Source organism: Papilio machaon, chromosome 25 (assembly GCF_912999745.1).
Source record: "Papilio machaon chromosome 25, ilPapMach1.1, whole genome shotgun sequence".
Taxonomy (NCBI): Eukaryota; Metazoa; Arthropoda; class Insecta; order Lepidoptera; family Papilionidae; genus Papilio; species Papilio machaon.
This window is the reverse complement of record NC_060010.1, coordinates 2523991-2544452: the sequence shown is the minus strand read 5'-3', so window position 1 is coordinate 2544452 and position 20462 is coordinate 2523991. Positions and strand designations below refer to the sequence as shown.

General features: G+C 32.6%; 1 protein-coding gene across 2 annotated transcripts in view; it reads left to right on the top strand.

Moving 5' to 3' along the window:
- The window catches only part of LOC106711244 (laccase-4-like), a 56599-nt gene that overhangs the window by 3462 nt on the left and 32675 nt on the right, over positions 1-20462 (top strand). Inside the window, exon 1 of one of the 2 annotated variants that reach the window (XM_045684321.1) lies at positions 2232-2766. The exons of the other annotated variant lie outside the window; for it this stretch is intronic. The gene's annotated coding sequence lies outside the window, so the exon portion shown is untranslated. Of the gene's footprint in view, positions 1-2231; positions 2767-20462 lie in introns of those variants that run through there. 2 annotated transcript variants of the gene reach the window in all.

Here is a 20462-nt window from a genome sequence, read left to right as displayed (position 1 = left end):
TTAAAACCGCTAACAGTCTATCAGGAGTTATTTAGGAATCCCTTTGCTTATTTTTATTTCTTATAACATCCGTTCGAATACGAGCATCGGGTTGCAAATTCTGAGAAGCGAAGTTGTGCAAATAAAACCACTAATGACGCTTTAGTTTGTCGTTTTAGTGGTCACAAGTGGGCTCGTTTGCGACTGGAATGAAATAAAATCTACGCCTGTGCTGTTACCGAAATAATGTAACCACCCGAGGTAATTTAAATACCGACACATGCAGCTAAAAGATTTTCATCTCTTTACATCTTATAAGATCTCGTAAGAGATGAAACTGTTTTCGTCCTATGGATTGAATTATTGATAACTTAGAAAATATCGAATTTAATGATCGGTCAACGATATGTCTAAAATGAGAGAAAAAAATAGATTTTTGTCCAGTTTGCCCGGAAAACTAAGTGTCAACTGTTTAGTACTTTATTATCTGTGGTACCAACAACTTACTTAGCCACACAGAGAAGCTACTACTGGCCACTAAGGGAATCTGTTAGCCCTTTCGTACACAAGTTAACGTTAATGTATTTTAGTCGGTAAGTCGACTTAAGTTTATGATTTTCGGGATGACAGAGCAAATAAATACATCAACTGTATGTAGTTGTTATGTCTCTAGTCGACGATTCAACGTTATGTACGGAGCGCACGCCACGTGATACTCGAGACGCAAGGATACAATATTAATTTCAAATATTAAATTGCCTTGTGTACGAAAAGCCTTAAATTTACTATTGGCAATAAGTTTTAACAGCAACGGTGTTAACGGCAACTTAACAGGTTTTAGTAAATGTGCCAATTTTTTTGTTCATCCAATTTTCGACTTTTTTATTTGTTTACTAAAGTACAACGTTTTTGGGTATCCTCTTTTTTGATCGGCTAATAATTGTTATTTGATACTATAATGATAGTATGAAAAAAAACATTATCTTATTTGGATACATATTAGTCGAAAGTGTAACATGGAGTATGGTTTCACACGTATGAGATAATGCGTCACGTGCTGAGTGTCTATCAAAGGAACATATGTTACCGAACAATCGTGAATACCGTTCATCTGTAACTTGCCTACGCATAGTTTAATTGGCCAATTAAATCCAACGTTTTTTTTAGAAAACTTATGTACCATATTTGGATGCTTCATAAAGCCTTATTATTACGATAAGATTAAGTGCCGAATTGTCTTTGACAATAAGGTGACGCTGAAGTTCAACAAATGGACACATAATAGATATAAATATAATAAATCAATTTGTGAATTAATTCATTCGATATGTCGATTGCTGACTCTACAATTTGTTTAGTCCAAATACAAACGGACGGTATTCACGATCGTTCAGTGACATATTGCTACTGCACGAAACTATACTGTAATGGTTAGAGAACAAAGATGAAGACGTAGGCGGCACTAAGTGTACAATAAAATTACTGTGAGACGCACCTATATGTCTTATATTGATACATCATATAGAGCTGAATACCCCTTGTTTATATATTTTTTATTTAAAGTTTAAGTACAAAAAACAAATGGGACTCATCTGCAAGCACTTCCTTTCGATTAAAATATTTTTTATCCAAATCGGACAACCAGGGGCGGAGTTTCGCGGTAACACACATAAAAAATACAGTCGAATTGATAATCTCCTTCTTTTTGAAGTTGGCTAAAAATAAAGTTAACGGTAATATCATAGATTTATCTGGATAACTAACGTGATTCGGCTATTATTTCTGTACTCACTCAATTCCACTTGAAGTATCGAAAGTTACAAGTATACTTATTACTGATGAACTCACGTGTTGGTATAATTAAAGAGCGCATTTTATAGTTACATTTAAGTTTCCAAAAGTAACAAGTGTACTGTTATTAATATTGTACCTATATCACAAAAAAAAGCTACACTTTTTCCTTTTAAACCTGTTACTAATACCCAAATTTCGAGTCTTATGTAGTAAAAAACAATGTAGAAGATAATTTTAAGTAGAGACGAAGGCAAGGAATTTTCTTTATTGTTATGTAAAACAATTCCTGCAAATTCTATCTCCTTATCTTAAATGTTTTATATTAACTAACCTTGCTTCTACAAAAGTACACAACTTTGTATCAACTCTATGTAGTTCTGCATCACAAATGTATACACTATGTGACACCGAAGATCAACCATATACAGAGCCCTGTTATATACTGGTCTTAAATTATTAAGCTGAATATTTGACGACGAAAGGATTGCGTTAGTTCAGTCGTGTCGCGGAGTAAGCGTGGGCAAGACTCTCAAGTCTTTTACGCATCATTCCGCCCATTAAAGGCTAATTTTCCAATAGAAATAACAATACGAACGAAATAACCCTTGAGACCGCGCGACGCCATTTTTGCACACTGACGTACAACCATTCTATTTTTAAATTTTGCCGCGAAAGTTTCTTAACCTGGTCATAAGTCAAATGGCTTTTTTCACGGTCGGTGTGCATCCAGCCAGTATTGACAGATAAATTGCTTGTGAGATTATCAGCAAAGAGTTTTTAATGAACTTTTGACTTTTAAAAATAATCACAGTGGATCCGTTTGTGAAAAGAAAGATGAAAGTATTTAAGAAGAAACTTCGTTTCTCAATAGCTTGCCGTTAATTTTGAACTTATATTCGTTGTGTAGCTGTTTTATTTGCAAGTATTTCACATATCAGAAGCGACGTGAAAGAATCGTGGAGTTATCAGACTTTAGAATAGTCGACATAAAAGGTATGTTTTATTTTATAAGATAATGTAGACATAAATATAAAAGCAAGAATATAATATCATTGAAATTTTGAATCCGAAAAGAAAAATAATGTTCACACTTTTTTTTAAAGAATTTAGAAAACATTATAGTTTTTATGTTATTAAATAAAAGGTAATTTCAATGTAGATGTTCATTGACTGTCATTTTTTAGAAACCTCCTCTTTAATCTTTTTAAACCGAATGACAATATGTTTTATACAAATGTTTCGCCAGTGGAAACCCACGATATGCGTTGTACAAATAGACAAAACGTAATATCATACGTAAAAGAATAATACTGAAGGTTTGAGATAACTAATCTCTTATCAACGTATTATGTAGATTTTTCTTAACAAAGCGAAGTATTTATATGTTTCTTCATATTAAACTAGTGAAGGAAAATTCATTGATAAGTTCTATTTAAATGAATGTAAATTGCTGTATTCTTGTTTGTACATTTTATTTCGTTAAAAATATTAACTGATATAATAGACATGTGCTACGACTTAGCTAAAACACATTTTTCTACAATTCTAAATTATTATTATTGGAATACAGTAATAAAAAATTAGAACCAGAAAAAAAAGGTTGCGAGTGAAGTCACAAGAAACAACTAGTTTATTATAAAGACTAGCGGTCGCACGCGACTTTATCAGCGCAGTAGAAAAGTAATATAATATAATATGCCTTAATGTACCAGCTACCATCCAGTTAAAGTTCCGTCAAAATTGGGCCATTCGTTTTGGAGATTACCCGGAACAAACGTGGATTTGCAGACATACAGACGGACAAAAATTTTAAAATTTGGGTTTTCATAATCATTAGCAAAGCAAATATATCATGTGTACGAAGTAATTATAAAAAGTATTAATAAAATTGGAGTGTATGTATGTACACTCGTACATACATACACTCCAATTTTATTAATCTATTTATATTTTTTTTATAAAAATTGATTAGAAACTGTGTGAAATGTGTAAATTGTGTGTAAGTTTCATTCAATATTACATGCCACAAATTAACCACATTATTTTTGTTTTTTCATTTACCTTAACTTGTGGTTGAAACAGATTTTTGAAATTTACTAGTAGTTGGCTCCTTCTAGAGTATGTTCTATATTTATGCCGAATTTCAGCAAGATCCATTTATCTATTACCTTTTTAGATACTTTATAACAAATATCCATCCATCCAAATATTCACATTTATAACATCAGTGAGAAGTGAGATGAGATAGTGAGAAGTGAAAAGTGAGATAAGAAATAAGATTGTTACATTTTATTTATATTTTGTGATGTAATATTTTTATCAAATAATATTAAGCAAAAACAAATTAGTAACAAAGTAGTTACTAAACTAAAATATATAAAGTCATTAACTAATTATGAATAATTATGAATTTTCCAAAGTTTACATTTATATTTCCGTAATAACATAAAGCGGAAAATGTTTGTTACACGAAAACTATGAAACTGTTTATTCTAACAACTAGGTGTCGCCCGCGACTCCGTCCGCGCGGAATAAAAAACAACTAAATTAGTAACCTACGTGTTCTTCCAGACGATGTTCTATATCCTTGCCAAATTTCATCGAGATCTGTTTAGCTGTTCTGGCGATACTTTCTAACAAACATCTATCCATCCATCCATCCATCCAGTCATACATCGGAACTTTCTCATTTATAATATTCGTAAGATTATTTTACAATTTACATTCTTAAGTAGGTAAGCAGTTATTTAACTCTATTGAATACATAGAAAGTATTTTTTTTCAAAAATATGCACATTGGGCCGATTGATCCTTAGGCCCATCCGCAGAAACACCCCTTAGTAACATATACTTATTTAATATTGTTACACATATTAAAAAATAATCTATCCGTGCAAAGTCTAGACGCGCAATTACTGAATTATGTTATTGATATAATAAGAGACTCTTATGTAAGAACTTAAAAACTACAGTCAGTTCTATTGTAACTAAAGAACTACTATCTGAGGATTTTAGGCCCTTCGTACACAAGGCAACATCAAAACTAATGTGGTCATGTTGCGAGAATTGCGTTGCGCACGCTCCCTACTCACAATGTCGAATCGTCGACGTGTATCGTCTATTCGATCAGTAGGGGCATAGGCGACTACATGTCAACTGTATAGATTTGCTCCGCCATCTTGCCATTGCTCGCCATTAAATTGCAGCGACTTTTCTCATGACAATCTTGTCAAACAAGTTGCGGGCGACTATCTGGCTATGACAGAAATGTCGGCGACGCGCGCTGTGCACGAACCATTGTATTGCGTAGGTCGCCTAGCAACTAAGTTCGTCGGTTTTCGAAGATTTTTGTTGTATTGTGCAAGAGCCTTACAGAAAGATAATAATGATTTCTTACAAGTGTCATTTTTAAGTGCACTTTTGTCATGATGACGATAACAATACATGACGTTAAATTGTTGATTTAATGTATTCAGATAAAATTATATCTTAAGTGTACACTTCTATATAATCATTAGCAAATACGTTCTGGTATTTTCCTCTTCTTTTTCCTATGTTTAATTGTTTATGAACATAACTAGATTATGCTCACGATTTTGTCATCGCGTAATTAAAAAAATCGTAAGTAGCCTATGCGTCCTTTCAGATTATGTTCTACATCTGCATTAATTTTCATCGAGATCCGTTTAAGCATTTTGGATAAATGTAATAACACCCGTCCATCCAAACTTTCGCATTTATAATATTAGTAAGATGTAGTGCAATTTAAAACAGACCTTTTCTTAATACGAATTAAAATTTTGACTCTTGGTCCTCGTAATATTTTTTTTTTTGGATAATAAGTTAGCAAACGAGTGAGCGGCCACTGGAATTCGCCGAAATAGCGAAGCGACCGCCGCCCATAGAATCCGCAATAGCAGATGCGTTGCCTACCTTTCTATAAATATAAAGTTTTTCATGAGATCAAATTATTGAAATGTCTGTTTTTTTAGCCTTTTAAATTGTAACCTCAAATGGCTTACCCATTCAAATCACAGTCTTATTTTTCTTGCAATAGGATACGTTACTTCATAACTAGTTTAGGAATGTAGACGATGCGCGAACTAAATTAGCATGACCTCAAGATCAATTTTTGCAAGGAAGAGACCATTATTGTAATTAGACATATCTAAATCTATTGAGGTCTAGTGCTAGATTTTTAAAATTCAAAAATCATGATTTTAAAGTCCAATAAAAAAACTTTAATAAAGTAAAACTAAAGAAAAAAAAAAAAAGAAAATATTAGGTCCTTACCTATGAAATTGGCGTTTTTCGTACTGGCCACTTTAATCACGAATTTCTCCTCTTTGGTAAGGAATTCCAAATTCAAATTTGTACAGCTATAGACTCATGTATTTGTGGTTCGATGACCGTCATTCATTTGTTTTTTTCTCCTGTTTTTTTCTGTTTGCGTCACTCATTTTACAAAATGGAAAACTTAAAATATCGCATTATTTACGAGTACGAGTTCCGCCGTGGCACTAGTGCTGCGGAATCGACTCGAAGGGTGAATGATGTGTATGGCGGTCGTGTTGCAAAAGAAAACACAGTTCGTTTTTGGTTCCAACGTTTTCGTTCTGGAAATTTCGATCTGCAGAACAAGCCCCGTGGACGGCCTGAGACTCAAGTTGATAATGAAGAGTTGAAGGCTATTGTGGAAGCGGATCCATCGCAAACCACGTCCGAGTTAGCTGCAGGCTGCGATGTTAGTGATAAAACTGTTTTAATTCACTTGAAGCAAATTGGGAAGATTAAAAAGCTTGAAAGGTGGGTACCTCACGAATTGACTGAAGCAAACCGGCAAACGCGCGTCGACTGTTGCGTTACATTACTAAACCGGCACAATAATGAAGGTATTTTAAACCGAATCATTACCTGTGATGAAAAATGGGTTCTTTACGATAATCGGAAGCGCTCAGCGAAATGGTTGGATCCTGGCCAGCCAGCCAAATCCTGCCCCAAGCGAAAATTAACCCCAAAAAAGTTACTTATAAGCGTTTGGTGGCCTAGTGCCGGTATTGTTCATTACAGTTTTCTCAAATCTGGCCAGACTATTACGGCTGATGTCTATTGTCAGCAATTGCAAACCATGATGGAAAAGCTAGCGGCTAAACAACCTAGGCTGGTCAATCGCTCCACGCCACTGCTGCTTCACGACAACGCTAGACCACACACTGCGCAACAGACGGCTACTAAATTAGAAGACCTTCAATTGGAAAGTCTAAGACATCCTCCGTACTCCCCGGACCTTGCTCCAACAGATTACCATTTTTTTCGAAATTTGGATAACTTCTTGCAAGGGAAAAAATTCAACTCCGATGGGGCAGTCCAAATAGCCTTCAAAGATTTTATTGATTCCCGTCCGACTGGTTTTTTTAGTAAAGGGATCAATGAACTACCTATGAGATGGCAAAAGTGCATAGAAAATAATGGTTCATACTTTGATTAATTAAATATATTACATTAAAAAATATTCGACTTTTTGTTCCTCCCATACAAAACGCCAATTTCATATGTAAGGACCTAATAATACGACATTTTTTAAAAACTCCTTTGATCACTATACAAAAGTGACAATCAAACTTTTATATATTTTTTTACTATATATGCTAGTTAGTTATTTTTGATACAAAATATAGACTACAATCGCACAATATGTCAAAAGGCTACATTGAAATCTTACTTATCTTATAAATGCGAATGTTTAGATGGATGGATGGATGTTTGTTTGAAGGTATCTCCGGAACAGCTCGACGGATCTTGCTGAAATTTGTATAACATAGTCTGAAAGAACACATAGGCTACTTATTAAGTTTTTTTATTAACTCCACGCGGACGGAGTCGCGGGCGACAGCTAATATTTTAATAAATAGGTTAATTAAAAAGTAGATATTAAACCTATATTTCATGAGTCATAGATTTAATTAGGTTACTTGGTTCAATTTAAGTAACTATAAAAAATAACAAAACCATATTTAGATTCGTGTCTTTACTATTTTATACGTCAAAAAACGGGTCACTTTACTGATTTAGACACTAATGTCACCTTTTTTTAGACCATCAAAACATAGCCATATTAGAACACAATCCTAGGATTCCGCTCTCTGTTCTACTTATTATGTTTTATTACTCATTATTGTTAATGCATATTTAAGTATTTAGCTTTAATTTATTAATTTACTTTAAAAGATAAACTTTTAATTTAAAATATCAAATAAGATTGGCGACAGGCAGTCGACAGCCGTAAAAATTAATCCAAAACATTTTTATATTAGAACATTGACGTCTATAGACAAGCAACCTGTGGTCATTGAGGCAGGAGCGTTACAGGACCTAGCCAAAGCATTAAGTTTTATAAAACCTTGCGTGCTGACACCATGTGAGTAGGATAAGGCTAGGGAGCTTATTATAATGATTGTAGGATTCGGCTGTGATAATTGTATTAATACATATTGTTGTCTCTCTTTTGTCAAAGAGAATGAAAGTGATAACTATATAATACAAATACAAATGTCGCAGCATATGATGTTTTTATGCACAAACTTTAAAAATACACATTTATATTTTGAAATGTAAAAATATTTCTGCAATATCAATGTTTTGTTATAAAAAAAAATCACAACGCTTCTATTAATGCTCGTTAAATCGGATACGAAATGAAAACGTATTTTTTTACGTAGCGAATTCATTCCTAAAAAAAATTCTATTTCCCGTCAAAAACAATACACGTGATGCAATTTCGTATGTGAGAATATTTCAACTTTAATCGAACTGCAAATTAAAAAAAATATTCTGTCAACGTGACAGGTGACGAATATTGGTTTGGGTTTTTATACTTTTTCTATTGTGAAATAGATTTTTGATGGCTTATTTGCTTTATAATTGAATGGTCAGGAAATTCTATTTCGAAACCATTTCATATTCATGCGGAATACATTTTGCCAAAATAAATACTCGATTTTTTTTCTAAAATTAAAATCAACGTTTACTGTCTCCATTACACTCCCAAACCACCACTATTTTGTACCTTTTTTGTAACTTTAGTATTATATTTTGAGAACGACAGAGATAGCGTGTGCTCTACAGATCTAAAAAATGTTTTCCTATTTATTGATACTTTTTGGTTGCACTATGTTATTTATATATGTATATACTAGTTGTCACCCGCGACTCCGTGGGCGCGGGATTGCAAAAAAAGGAGTTAGTAGCCTATGTGTTCTTCCCGACTATGTTCTACGTCTGTGCCAAATTTCATCAAGATCCGTTCAATTGTTCCGGAGATACCTTCAAAAAAACACCCATCCATCTAAACATTCGCATTTATAATATTAGTTTTATGTGACTTTTGATGGTCTTTATACTTTGCTATTGTAAAGAATGCCGGATTCGATTAATATAATAATATGTGATCATCTTAAATGTAATAATAACAAAAAACTATATTAATCCTAATAATGTACGGACAAGGTCTTTAGAAAGCTTTTTGCTAATATTTGTGTTAACAAAAAGTGACGCACAAGCTGAACTTTTTGCTTTTAAGTAATGATGTAATTGCTTAAGAAGTTAATATGAACATCCTTTGATAAATGCAAGTCATTTTGAAAACAAAAAAATTTTTTTTAGTCTTATGAAACATCTGTTTTGAGTATCTTGCTAATAAATATAATAATTAAATAATAACATTTTTATAATGAATAAATAATAATAATAAATATAAATAATATTCGAACCTGGATAAGTGAGAAACCTTTACATGCGAGAAAAATATATCTACACCTAGGCCAAATTCAATCGAGATCCTTTGAGTCGTTCTGAAGATACCTCTTAACTAACAATCATTCACCCGTTCAAACTTTCACATTTATAATATTAGTAAGATATCTACATTTATGTTCCTGACTGTACATGTGAACTATGTTGTTATCTAAATTTTTTCGAATATAACACACATAAAAAATACAGGTGAATATATAGTCGAATTGATAACCTACTTCTTTTTGAAGTCGGCTAAAAATGAGAAAAATGGCGATTTGTTTTGTGTGAAAACCAGGTAAAGGAAGATGCAAGGACAGAGTTTTCTATGCACGTATAGATTGTTCTAAAATTATACTAGCTGACCCGGCAAACGTTGTTTTTAGCCGACTTCAAAAAGAAGGAGGCGATTCGACTGTATTTTTGACATATAAATTATTTCTAGGGAACTTACAATTTAAAATTTTGTCAAAAAAATGTTAGGTGTGGACAACCCACTTATGGTTTGAAAAAATCGATAGTAGCCAATTTAGGACCTATTGAATATGCATGTACTCGTATATAACATTTCATGAATACAAGTCAAGTCGTTTGGAAGAAATATGATAACTAACATTGTGAAACGAGAATTTATATATAAGTTTAATTCTTTTGGTTTTTTATCCTCAAGTCTTCATGTAAAGTTCAAGCTGGATAATATTATAGCGGTAGCTTGTGTATTTAAAACGAATTAACTCCTTTATTACTTTCATAGGAAGTGTTTCTTTTTAAATAATTACGGTCTTTATTTTCTTTATTTAAGTTTTATATTTCCATTTAGCGATAAGAACTCTGCCTAAGGAGTGAAACTTTTTTCATGAATAAATTACCTATAATGTACCTCTTTATAAAATAAACGAGAAGGAATTATTATTTAGTAACTTTTTATAGTATGTCCCGGAATTAAATTTTATTTAGAATTTCATTGTATACAATCTATACTGATCTAGACTGTGGACCTAGCACGAATACGGCATTCTTCGTCTTGCGAATTTTTCAATCATTGGTCATTGAAGTCGTAACTTTTTACTTAATTCCCTCAGACAAATAATTGTAGTAAATTACATTGAATGAAATATTAAACATTTAAATATTTCAGTCTTCCTTGAGATTTAAAGCATAGCAAGAATTCCCGTCTGCTCGTATTTTATCAAAGGCATGTGAAGAGCGCACGCGACGTGTGACCAGCAATCAGTTGAGGCCCCCGGGATATTCGGGAACACGTTCACAATATATATGTTTTACACATGTATTTAAATATTTGTTGATGTAAAATGAGCTATCTGATTAATCTTACTAATATTATAAATGCGAATGTTTTAGATGGATGGATGGATGTTTGTTTGAAAGTATCTCCAGAACGCCTATATGGAACTGGATAAAATTTGAAATGAGTATAGAACATAGTCTGGAAGAATACATAGGCAACTAATTAAGTTTTATTTTTAATTTCGCGTGGACGGAGTCGCTGGCGACAGCTAGTAATAATATAAATATTAATGTTTGGATGTGTGGATAGATGGATGTTTATTAGAAGTCTTCAAAACAGCTGCATAGATTGATGAAATTTGATAAAGATGTAGAACACTGTCTGAAGGAACACATAGGTTACCTATGATCCCGGAAATGTGTAGTGTTCCCGTGGGGTACATTTGATTTATGTATTTACTTGACAACTCCGCAACGGTACAAATATCTTATTGAAAATTGCACAGATATAGAACATAGTCTCGACTATCTCATCTGTTATGAGATACATTTTACATTTAATTCTGCGCACACAAAGTTGGAGGCTAAATCTACTGTATTATAAATCCAATTCTTAATTTAAACCTATAAAGAAAAGCAAAAATTTTATGTACAATAATTTGTTCAGCCTTTCACCAAGCATTTAATAATACGCACTTGTATAATTAATAATAAGATTATGTGTATTGTCACATCCTGTAGCTTTTTAAACTTAATTCGTTTTAAAATTTATTTCAAACACCGTAGAGTTAAATATACAAAAACGGTGCCGTATTGATAGTCACGGCCACGAATTGTATTTGATCAAATTTAACGTTCTTCCGCTGTACTAGACTACATTGACCGCGAGTGTAATCTGAACGTATTGGGTGTACCCAGTATATATACTTGGTACTTGAATAAACATCACTGAAATTAAACATTAAGAAGTATTTTATTCGTACCAATTTCATATTTATTTCTGAGTTTTATACAAATGAAAAGACATGTACAATCAAAAACTGAAAATGTGAAAATTTTGTGGTACGATCTTGTCGACTATTGTCGTCGAGCAATAGTTGCGGATTACTAAGAACGGTTGCAAAAATTTTGTTTTTTTTCTTATCGAAGGGAATCTTCTTCTTAATCTTTAAAAGATACCCTGCCTTCCGGAGGAATGATAAGGTTATGTGAGACTTTGCCCACTAAAACCACATCGGTGGCCATCGTCAAGTACAACTGGAAAGAGAATTGAACTGCATAGGAACGTACCGGGGCTCTGCACTGAGCTATCATAATTTTTTTGTCTATTTGCTTAATTCTGATTATATCATGACGTGTTTACGTAATAGAAGACGAAGACCTAGAACATTAATTGGTGCCTTACTGTGACTGATGTGTAAATGGTAACTGTTTGTTGGCATACTGGGAAGTCAATTAGTCTACACTATCGACAAATCGATGCGATGGATAATTAGCTACCAATGAATCATTGGACATTCTGATTCCGGATCCGTATTTCTATGTTTACCCTACTGACAAGGTTATGTTTTTTGCGCGTATGTATGCTTTTATATATGCGGGTTAAATTACTGAACTGATTTTGATGAGTGAAATGTCATTCGATATGTATTTGTCTCCTCACTGTGATACAGTGATAGGTACTGTGTTACTATGATAGTCAGTTGTTTTTTTTTTTTGGATTTACTAAAATTCACATTGTTTTCTTGATTAACATATATTTTAAAGCTAAAGCTAACAAATACAGGGGTTTAGGCTCCGAATATGAATTTGTCCCATTCGGTGTCGAGACCCTTGGTCCGTGGGGTCCTAGCGCTAGAAGGCTTTTTAAGGAAACTGCAAAAAGGTTAGTCGACATCACAGGAGACCGAAGAGCTGGCAGCTACCTCGGACAAAGAATTAGTCTAGCCATTCAAAAGGGGAATGCTGCCAGTATCTTCGGAATCTTGCCTAAAGGGACACCTTTTAATGACATATTTTAGTTTTACTTAGTTCGTACAATAACCATGTATGACGGTTCTATGTACCATCGTTAATTTTGTATTTCACTCTTAGTAGTAGATTTTTAGATAATGATTGCTCTTAAAAAATATACTCTTATGTTTATTTTAGGACCGGCATTGCTTTAACCGGGATCATTCCGGTTCTAAACTTGTACAGGTGAACAATGAAGCAATTGTCCGTCCATTGACTGACAATGTCGTGGGCTGTACCACTATATTCATGTGATTCACAATCACAATTGATTACGCGGAAGTTTTGCGACGTAAAAAGTTAATTGAAAAATTACAGAGACTTCTATCATTATAAATTTATTCTTTTGATGTAGATCATGAGACCGCCAAGTATACGATCTCTGTACGCCTTCTCTGTACACTTCTTTGGTTTAGTAAGAGGAAGGTGAATTAATTTATAAGACGTATTCACTATTATTTGCATCTCTGTTAATACCTAGCAGACCTAAACTTTTGAATGCGATTAATGCAAAAATAAAATTCGAAAAAAAAAGACACATAAATTTAACTTTAAAGTTTGTCTTTTTAGCCGACTTCAAAAAGAAATAACCTCCTTCAATTCGACTGTATTTTTTTCATTTTAATTTAATTTGTTCATTATTTAAGTAAAACATGGTTTGATTCGATTCTTTTAGAAATAACATTTATGAACATGCCGTGAGAGAGAAAAGCACAAACCTATACCTACGGTTTTGTTTAATAGTCAGAATGTTTTTATTTAATACGAGTATACAATGTAAACTAACGTGGAAGTAGATGTATATTTGAGGCCCCTCAAATAGTTACATGGAATTCTATTGTTTACAAGCCCGTATGAACATTGATTAGTAATTGCTCTCAAATGAATTATTCTAACTTCCTCGTTCAGAATGTGTCGGTTTGATTGTATCATATATCTGCAATACTACTTTAAGTTACCTAACTAGGGATAATAGGGAACACATTGATATGTTCACCACTGTACGAAAATCCCAAACATAAGAACATCATAAGAAATTATCTTCTACAATCAATTGCACGCGACTTCGTCCACGCGGAATAAAAAACTATATTAATAAATATAGCCTATGTCACCGGGGGTTAGTGTAGCTTCCCAAAAGTGATTTTTTTTTCATAATAAAATCGGTTCAATAGTTTCTGAGTCTAATCAATGAAAACAAACAAATAATCAAATCTTTCCTTTTTATAATACTAGCTGTCGCCCACGACTCCGTGCGCACGGAACAACAAAAAAAATAACTTTTTAGTAGCTTATGTGTTCTTCCAGACTGTGTTATAAATCTATGCCACATTTCATAGAGATCCGTTAGAGATACTTTCAAACAAACATCCATCTATCCATCTATACATTCGTATTTCTAATACTAATATGAGTAGTATTAATAGATAATATTTTATAAAGTTACTATTATTAATCTAAACTCCTTCATTGTTTTAATTTGTTTGTTGTTAATTTGTAAATATTAAAATTAACAAAGTGTTTCAATTTAATTTACCGTAAAACAATTGTAACAATTTATTTTCATTTTTTATTTCGTTCGTTATCTTTTCTTACAAAGAGTTAAATTCACAGGCCCATTTTACTTAAGTGGATTTTTATTTATGTTTAAAGTAAGGATTCGCCTAAAGCTTAAAGTTACAGAGTAAAAATCCGTTAATACATTAAGTGAAAACTTTAAGGTCAATGTGTTTTTAGGTAGTTTATATAACGAACATTATTCCTTTCATTGTTTACTAGCTGTCGCGCGCGACTCTGTTCGCGCGGAATTAAAAAAACACCTACTAAGTAGCCAACGTGTTCTTCCAAACTATGCTCTACATCTATGTCAAATTTCATCAAGATTCGTTGAGCCATTCCGGAGATACCTTCAAACAAACATCCATCCATCCATCCAAACATTCGCATTTATAATATTAGTAAGATTAAAGGCTATATAAAACAGCTAATGGAGTAACCAGAGATCATGAATCTATTTTGAAGCTGTCCTATTTGAGATGAAAATAGTTCTATAAAACTTTAAATAACTTTCGCTATAACTGGAAGGAAATATTGATGCTGGCACTTAAGAACACGATGAACTCTCCAACGAAGAAATAAAAGCTTGTATGTCTATTAGTGAGTTTACACTGCAGAAACAAGTATATGAAATCATATTGTAATCTATATCATTCGATCTAAAAAAAAAACAGAGATAAGAGGTTTTTTGTACTGGTATCACTACAGTGGAAACTCGTATTACAGATGGGGCAATTAATGGGTAGTCACCAGATACCGAGAAAACTGTTTTGACTCCGTGTCATAGGATTTTTCCTTGTAAATTATTCTATGTTGTTACTGTCGGCATTTCGTTTGATGGTTTGAACTGATAATCAATTGGCCACAGTATGCTTGCAACATCTGTTTGTTAATTTTTAAATCTGTCTAATAGTGAGTACCTATGTTGTTTTGCTCTTTGTTTGCGATGTAAAAAATAAATAAAAAAGGATTTTTATATTTAAAACTTTTTAATAGTTTAAAAATGAACGTAGAAAAAAATATAGAAATAAGTTAAAACAAAAATGTCGACGGTCGTGTACTAATTGCCGAGACGAATTGCAAAAATTCAAGAGATGGTCAGAGATTTTTCACGGGTTAAGGCACAGCTTAAAGCTTTAAAAAATCCGTCGTAGAATTTATCGCGATATTTTTATATTTCATTTTTATTTTTAAAAATGAATTTTTATTTTATAGAAATTTTGAATATTTAATTTAAAATTGTAAAAATAATAAAATATAATTATAATTTCGATAGCAAAAATTTAAAAAGAAGAGAACGTTTGTTTACGTGTACATTTTCGTGGCCTAAATTGTACATATATTGTTGGCCTAAATTGTATATTGAATTGCATATTGATTTAAACATTTTATTTTTCTCTCGAGTCATTTTGTAATGATTGTAACTACACCTTAACACTTAAAATCGAGCTCGTTTTAAAAGTCAAATTATCCTCGCAGCTAATCCTAGTGTGACGTGTATTTTAACCTGACAGTAAGTGCTCAGTGTTCTCCAAACAAAATTCTGTCAAATGTAAGTATTCTTAATTTTTTTTTTATAGCAAAAAGATGAAAATTCTGGAAATAATGTATTCATAGGTCAGGGGTAGCGAACCTTTACATATCGCTGTGACATTTTTCTAAAGAACTGCTTAATGTAGACATAGACGTGCCGTCAATTTAGACTTTGTGAATATGGAGAACATTTCGTAGCGCAGGAATAACTCGAGTTCATTCCTAATAGAATGTGTTTAATGTTTTTCAAGTATATTAACTTTTTTCACTAATAATTGTTGGGAGTAAATAAAAAAAAGTTAGATATAAGTCAAGCTAATTACCAAAACTGCTAATCACTTTTGTGACTTATTCTATTCTGGTCCCCATTGAAATAATATAAATAAACATTTATAATATGTCACATTTTTTTATTTTTTTTTAGGGTTTTCGTTCTTTTAGGACATGTCAATCCCATAGTGCCTTTCTTTATCTTTTAATAGACGAGCTGGCATAATCGTATCGCCGCAATTGAAGTCGGGTATGACAAGATTGAAAAAATTAGACCAACAATATCGTAATTGTCATTGGGTAAAAAAAAGTTTAGATACACAATTTATATGTAACTACTAGCTGTCGCCCGCGACTCCGTCCGCGCGCAGTTAATAAGCTTATATGACACGTTCGTAGATTTACCATAGCAGCGCCATCTATTGATTACTTACTCAACCCAGTCGAAAGGTATCGACATCTGTTAGAATCATTTGGAGTTAACAGATAATTGTGACTGTCAAATAATAACAGACAAATAATTAGCAATAAATTAAAATTGCGACTATAATTTGAGATTTAAACTATCCTATCTCTCAAGTTGGATCGAACTGCACATGGTGTGCGAATTTTATTATAATCGGTTAAGTGGTTTAGGAGTCCATTGAGGACAAACATTGTGACACGAGATTTATATATATTAAGATTTAGGCGACTTATCGTGAGTTTCTGATACCATAATCCCCGTTTAAAATATATTGTTATCTTTGTTTTGTCAACGATAATGACAGGGATGACGATATATTTTATACGGAGATCTGTCTCAGAAACCAATGGTTAGTTTCGTTTGGTAAAATATTATTCGAAAATCTGTTCTCTTTAGTCCACCAAAGTAGCTATTACACTGAAATCTTCGGGTTTCATAGAAGAATATATTGCAAGGGGAATTGTAAGCCGTTTCAAAGGGGCTTTATCTATATCACGGTTACTATTGTGTAATCTGGACAAACTGTAGAGGATGTTATATAATGGAACCATTGAAGGTAAAGGAAATGTGTTATAAACCACGGAATTGATGTCGTTTTATTACATAACGTCTCTGTTTCCTGTAATATTTCATATTTTATTTTACGTGTATATAAACAAATTGTATTTATTTACTGTTAAAGTATATAATAGTATTTAAAATTTTAATTTTATCTTAAGTATTTAAGCTAGTTATGAATATAAATTTAGCGAGTAATATTTTCACTATGGGACTACTTAATTTTTTAACGATTCTGAAGTCAATAAATTTACAGTAAATTCTATATCTTATGCTAAGTTCTATTAATTCAAAGTGAACATATTTTTAGCTTCCAGAAACCTTGATAATACTTAATGGATCTTATTTAAAATGGTGTGCGTTATTATTTCATTTGTATAATAGACTTTAAATAAATGGTTTCGATGTAATAAAGTATAAGTTTTTCGACATAATTCTCAGAAAATTACATATAAATTTTAAGACCTCTTTTCCACTAGGCGACTAGACGCGCGCGACTACTATTCCTATGATCATTTGGGGTTGAGCTATTAGAAATGTTACATACTCTGCTAATATAAATAGTTATTACGGACGGTTAGTCGCTTGTGCCTGTGGAAATAGGTCCTAAATGTAATTTATTCAGTCTATAATTTCGGCGATATACGCCTTGTGTTTTATTTCTCCTCACTAAGGGCGACGGATATTTATGACTGGATTAGGGATTAAGATAACGTTGAACTGCTTAATTTAAATTAAAACCTTGTATTTTGGCTCTACTGTGGCACAAAGGACTTTTACTATATTGATGTTTCAATGTCAAATGTAAGTTTTGCTTTTTTGTTTTACTTTCATAGTAATGTTACAGCAATTAATGTAAATAATAATTAGAAGGGAAGAGAACGCGCTATTTGACTTTTTATAGTTGTAGGAAAAAGTAAATGAGAAAAATGGATGAATTAATGATAGACAATTGGTTAACGTAGCTTACTCATGGAATTAGTCTATTTGAAGCCGATTTAAAGCCATTATTACGTAAATCTGTGATGGTATCTTAGCTTTTCCGATCGAATTTAAATAGGGATGAATTTTAATACTCTCATCAATTCAAACGGTTTACCAGAAAAAAATATAGCATTGTTGTCGATACTGATCATATTTAAAATTCTGTTCGCCAATTCTGTTCATTAAAAGGCGCAATGTCATTTACCTACTCCTAGTCTACTTACTTCACCCTGCTACGATGTAGTCATTTTCTATACTAATATTATAAAGCGGCAAGATTTGTTTGTTTACTTCGTACCATTGAAAAGGCTCCGAAACTAATGAACTGATTTGAAAATGTCTTTCATTGTTGGGAAGCTACATTATCCCTAATAGATTTTTTTTTTAATTCCACGCGGTCAACTGCCAGTGTTGCCACAGAAAATAAACGTTATGATAAAGACATTTATGCGGTAGATGCAACTATGTTTTTATCTCATACGGACGGTTAGAATGAAATTTCATAATTGGCTTTTACGTGATTTCCACCTGGCATAGAGCCAGCGCCGACTTGCTCTCTAATTATCCAACTGTGTAAAGTTTAAATGACGCCGCGAACTCAACTAATTTCGTTCGAATGTTAACATTATACATGTTTGTATTTTGGCTTCCAAACAATAGGAAAAAAAAATGAAAGTGTGCGTGAAATTTAATAACTTTCGTAAAGGAGGTTAAAACAATATATATTTGAAAACGTTTCAATTATTTCTAACATCTGCCTTAACGAACTATGTTTGCTAAATGCTTGTTTGAAACAGAATGAATCAAAGAGAACAAATCCGACGCTGCTTTTTTACGAATAAACAGTTTTCTTTCAACGATATTTATTTCCAAGTGACTGAATACACTCACCGAATTCATCTACACAGGATATTGCTTCGTTTTTACCGAAAAAGGACAGAATTCAAACGTAAACAAAAAAAGTAAACAGTTATCTGGGCACGGAAAACCACGGTTTTTAAGTTGCGAACGACCATGCATTTAGCTGTTTCTGAAATTAGAACATCGGAAGGGATAAGAAGAGAAAGTCGATTATAATTTGGCCTTTGTCATGCAAACTTATCAAAAAAAAGTTACTTCTTCCAGACGTATGTCTTTAGTGTGGTCGTAGTATTGCACCGGTGCGAGCCATTCCTGCAGCTCATATTGCTGCGGATTCCACCGCTGATAAAATCTTTACTGGGGAAAATCGACCACCCAATAATCGACAGCTTATAACTATCCCAAGCACTGAGTATTTGGGCTACTCGAGCTCGGAGCCTACCATATATGTTAGGGGTGACTAGGCCATAGTCATCTACGCTGGCCCAGAGCGGGTTGGTTGACTTTACATATTTCTTTGAATTTCTTCACAGATATGTTTAGGTTGCATTACGATGTTTTCCTTTACTGTAAGAAACATCGGATAAATGTACATATGTAAATCGAAAAACATCGGTAAATGGCGGGGAACCCAGGACCTGCAGATAACAAGTCAAGTGCTTAATCTCTGAGCTCCGTGGTATTATTACAGCATGTTTACTACACCGAGTTAATAAATAACAAGTAATTAAAACGTAACATACATTTTCGCTATAGTTTAATCTCACGTAGTCTTTTTCTGAGCACGTTTGAGACATTAATTTCTAAATAATTATTGTAAGGTGGGTTTACATTGGCAATATTGATGGCTTTATTGTTACATGCTTATGTAATCCTTATCTATTATGTGTTTTGTTACAAGTTCACACAATGTTTGTTGTGATTTAAATATTATTTGTGGCCAACAAAAAACCAACTAAAAATACAGTAATGTCTTTTCTTATTTAAAAGCTAAATGACATCACAAATTCCCTGTACAAAGGTTTTATATTTATGCTTTTTATCTGTCGCCTTTACAGCTTTTATTCTATTTTATCATATTTTGTCCAATATTATTAATCTCTATGACATTGTATTGCATAAGCCACTTACTAACTAAAATCGCAGGGTTTCTAAAATTTAAGTTGTCTTGTGTATAGAGGGCCTAATATGAATCAAATGAGTGCTAACTATGTGAAGAATGTCATTAAACATAAGATGACCTTATTGTTCTTTTTAACTTTGACCACTCAACTCGAATGAATAAAAACCTGCTAATAATTCGAACAGAAATCAATTTAAGCATCTCGTTTTCAGTGAATACCGATTTGCTCCAATTATCTTTAACCCATGTTCCGTTTTTCATATTATTTGCAATTCTAAATTCGCA